This window comes from Vigna angularis, chromosome 11 (assembly GCF_016808095.1).
Source record: "Vigna angularis cultivar LongXiaoDou No.4 chromosome 11, ASM1680809v1, whole genome shotgun sequence".
NCBI classification, from domain to species: domain Eukaryota; kingdom Viridiplantae; phylum Streptophyta; class Magnoliopsida; order Fabales; family Fabaceae; genus Vigna; species Vigna angularis.
Genome location: NC_068980.1, coordinates 8,669,057 through 8,673,705, shown reverse-complemented (window position 1 = coordinate 8,673,705; position 4,649 = coordinate 8,669,057). Strand labels below are relative to the sequence as shown.

The 4,649-nt window shown below is 33.5% G+C and overlaps 1 long non-coding RNA gene across 1 annotated transcript; it reads left to right on the top strand.

Moving 5' to 3' along the window:
* Positions 1 to 555: 555 nt before the first annotated feature.
* On the top strand, positions 556 to 3,724 carry LOC128194787 (uncharacterized). The gene is made up of 2 exons (XR_008246150.1): positions 556 to 795; positions 3,444 to 3,724. It is a non-coding gene; the product is annotated as an uncharacterized LOC128194787 (long non-coding RNA).
* The last annotated feature ends 925 nt before the right edge of the window (positions 3,725 to 4,649 follow it).

Sequence of the window (4,649 nt, the reverse complement as noted above, 5' to 3'; positions counted from 1 at the left end):
AGCTATGGATAGATTGTAACAAATTTATTATGGAACATAGATATATAATTTTATCTTATGAAACATATGATTTCAGTTTATATCACTGTACCAAACTGACACAATTTTAATTAAAATTAAAATAAATTATAACACATTCAAATCGTATTAAGTTAACATGATTTTAGTTTATATGTATATACTTCAATTAAAATTTTAAAAAAATATATAATACACCAAAGTGATATCAAGTTGATATAATTTTTTTATAATAAAATCGTACTAAATTGACATGATTTGTCTATTTTTATAATTTAAAAAAAAATTTACACTAATTTATTAAATTTGAAAACAAAAATTACATAATTTTTTTGTACTTTGTAGAGAAGTTCTTGAATATATTTTGTTTGAAAAAAAGAGGCTAAAATTCCTGTTCCAAACAACTTCTATGTCAGGACAAAGATGACCAAGATTTTTTGTAAGGACCTCAATTTTTGTTAGTGGTGGGGACACCCACTTCTTGCATGTTGATTTCAATTATTGAGGAAGGGAGAAAAGGGGGAGGGGTAGCATTTTGTCTCGGGGGGATGGAGAGTTCACAGGGAGGAACCCATTCTTCCTCACTCTAAAAAAAAACTTCATCTCCAAATTCTCTCGCTTCTCTCTAGAATTCCAGCACCTTGAACCATAGGAATTCAACTCTGATGCTACCATGGCCTCCGCGGAGTAGAGGGCTTCTTTTCAACCGAACGTTTTCGTCGTTCCGATCGGGGCAGAGTGCTTGGCTGTAGGATGATTGTGCTTGGAGAAAACCAGGTAAGGGGAGTTAGATCTTTTTGTTGGATTGTTGAAATATGTTGTAATTGATGCAAATCTGGGTAAAATTTGGGAAGAAGGAGATGAAGATAGGGGTTTCTGGGTTTTCTCTGCATTCTGTGCGATTCTGCAGAATTCTGCAGAATGCACGTTCGTTCAATTTTGGTGAGTCAAAATTGGACGTTCGTCCAATTAGTGCTCGTGTTCGGCCAAATTTTAAAGTATAGAACGAGCGTTCGCTCAACTAACGCTCGTAGTTGGACAAATTAACCGTTCGGTCTTGCCTCTTCCAGTAACGAGCGTTACGTTCGTTCTGGACTTGTTCTGTGAGCGTTCGGTTTTGTGTTCTAAGGTATTAAACGTTCGTCCAAAATGTATTCAGTGCATTAGTAATTGTAGTCGTTCGTCCTTTAATTTAGGATTCTTAAGTTTGGATCGTAAGTGTTCATTCTTGGGTATTAGTGATTGTGAGCGTTCGGCTTTAATTTAATATTCTAAGTTTGAATCTTAAACGTTCGGCCTTGGTGTATTAGTGAATATAAACGCTCGTTCTTATATTGGTATTCTCGGGTAACAATCTTGAGCGTTCGGTCTAGATGTTCATTGTCCTCAAATAGCGAACGCCTATAGGTTGTAGCGAGCGTTCGGTCTTGATATTCCTTGTTCTCAGATAGCGAATGTCCCTGGATAGTAGTGAGCGTTCGGTTTGATGTTTTAAGCTAACGAGCGTTCACGTTCGTCCTTAGATAAAGTTAGAAACATATTACACGTTCGTTCAAACTGCATAGAATTAGTAATCTTAAACGTTCGTCCTTAGTCAAGTATTCTTAGCAATATCGAGCGTTCGGTTTTGGTAGATTAATGATTGTGAGCGTTCGTTCTTTGGTATATTAGGCTTCAATCTTGAGTGTGCTTTCATAAATTGATATTATGAGGTTCAATCTTGAGTGTTCGGTCTTCAAGTGGTAGTCTTAAGTTTCAATTATGAGCGTTCGGTATTCTTAGGTTTGAATCCTGAACGTTCGGTTTTGATGTATTAGTGAACGTTCGGTCTATCTCGAACGTTCGGTCCTAAGAATTTGTAGTTTCAATTGAACATTCGGTTTCGTATTAGGCGAGCGTTAGCGTTCTTCCTTCATTGTGAGTGTAGCGTTCGGCCTTGGTTGAATTGTGTTTGTGAGCGTTCAACCTTAAGTTGGTATTCTTAGGTTTGAATCTTGAACGTTCGGTTTTGAGGAGGTTTAATATTTAAACGTTCGTCTATACAATTAAGTCCAAGTGTTCAATCTTAGTGTTCGTTAAAATAGTGTTCGGTTTATTAACGTTTGATGTTTTAGTGTCGAGCCTAAGAGGTTGATCTTAAACATTCGTCCCAAACAGTAGTCAACCTAAATGATGTTCGGTTGTAGCGTTCGACCAGTGTTCGTCCAAACAGTGAAAAATTCAATATGGTGTCTAATGGTTTAGCGTTCGGCCTAAGTAATTGATCTTAGCGTTTGGCCTAAGTAATTCATCTTAGCGTTCGGCTCAGTAGTGTTGAATCCAACATGGTGTTCGTTCTTGAGCGTTCGGCCTAGTAGGGTTTGATCTAACAGCGTTCGTTCTAAGAGTGTTCGGTCAATACGGAGTTGTGTTTTAGCGTTCGACCTACAGAGCATGATTTTCTAGCGTTCGTCCAAATAGTGATCAGTGTTCGGCAATTAGCGTTCGTTCACATAGCGTTCGGTCGGTTATGGTGCTCGGTTTTAGCGTTCGGTGTGAGTGTGTTGAATCTCATTAGCGTTCGTCCAGTTAGCATAGTGGCGTTCATCCAATTAGCATAGTGGCGTTCGTTCAATTAGCATAGTGGCGTTCATCCAATTAGCATAGTGGCGTTCGTTCAATTAACATAGGGACGTTTGTCCAAATAGGGTTCGGTGAATAGTGCTCGTTCAAATGTATTCTACATTTAATGTTGGATTCTAAGTTGAACGAAATTATGCGTGTAAATGTTTGGAATATATGATGTTATGTGATATGTGTTAATGCATGAGATTATGCATTTGCTCATGATATGAGCATTGTGGGGAGGTTTTGTAATGGTATAATGTGGGTTGAGGAATGAGTATGGTATGAATCTCATGGAGAGATTCTAAAAGGTTATGTTATTAGTGTGTGTGTTGATGTTGAGGGTCCCGTAGTTGGAGGTTATCCTGATACTCTAGTAATTCATCCAGTCTCAAGTAGAGAAGGAGGAATTATGTGGTGAGAGGAGCAGGAGGTCCTGGTCTATGTGCCGGTTTTGGACATAGTGAGGGGACTAACCTTGTGAATGGTATGAAGTATTTTGGAAGTGTATTTGTAAGAAAGCAAAAGTCATCACAAGTGCATAACCTCCCGTGACCGCTCATCAACGTATCATCCGGATGAGTGTTTAGCGAATATTGTGGTGATTTTTGGGATTGTGGTTCGAGTGTTTTATGAGATTTGTGGTATGATGATATATGATGATATGTGTCATAAATGTTATATGATGGTTATATCTAAGCAATTATGCATGTTTTATAAATGATGTGTTGCATGTTAGCTCACCCTTACTTATTTGTGCATGTATTGGAAAAATCATATTTTTGCGATGATCGTATAACGTATTTGTTATACGGGAGCAGAAGAAGAATCGTCACGTGATCCTGTGCAGATGAAGGAAGAGATGGAGGAACAAATTAGAGGAATTCAATGTTATAGTTTCAGTTAAAGTCTGAGCATAAAACTTATGTATAGATTTATGTATGAGGTTACGGGGTATTACTGTAAATGTATTATTATGTTATTTTAAATTTTGAATTTTAAAGGGTGAATTTTTTGTATGTTACACTTTTTATGTAAAATATTTATTCAAATATAAATATATATATATATATATATATATATATATATATATATTTATTTATTTATTTATTTGTGGATTACACTTGTCTTAATAAGTCATTATAAATTTTATTTTTTTATCATTAGTGAGTAGTTACTAAAATGTTAAAACTTTATTTAAATTTAAAATATAGTAATTAAAAGGATAGGATTGGAAAAATAAAGATACCAAATAGATGTATCCTCTTTTATAAATTATAAAAAGAAAAAGTAGTTTAATTCTACATATAATTATATATATATTTTATAAACAATTACAAACTCATACTAAAATATTAAAGAAGATTAAATAAAAAAATTTAAAATCAGATTTATTAAAAAAATCTCGTGCGTTACACGGCTATACACACTAGTTTATAAACAATTTAAAATTAATCAACCATATCTTCAAAATTGATTATCTAATAATTGACATGAAATATGGTAGTGAGAAATTGCTGCAATACATATCTTGTAATTTTACTTAAGTTTGTGGATTAAAAAAAAGCACGTGAGTCAATGAAAAAGAAATGTTTCCACACCTACCAAATAAAATTAAAGTTGCTTAATTTTACTTAGTGAATGTGATGATTCACATGAAATTTGAAATACACGTGCGCTTCAGCTTAATCTAGCCACCTTAGAATTAAGTTCATTTCCATCCACACGTTCAAACAATACGAAATTTCTATCCTGTTCCTTCATGGAAAAAAAAATGCCAACAGTTATATATATATATATATATATATATATATATATATATATATATATATATTAATTAGAGAAATATTCAATGAAATTATATAAGGTTTTTTAAAAAGTTAAAACATGTAAAATAAAAGGACTTACAAAAAATAATTTGTAAAAGTATTATAAAAAAGAGGTTATAATCAATAATATTGAAAATGTGAGTTTAAAATTACAAATAAAGATTTATTCTGATAATATAATGTTTTTAGCCAAATAAA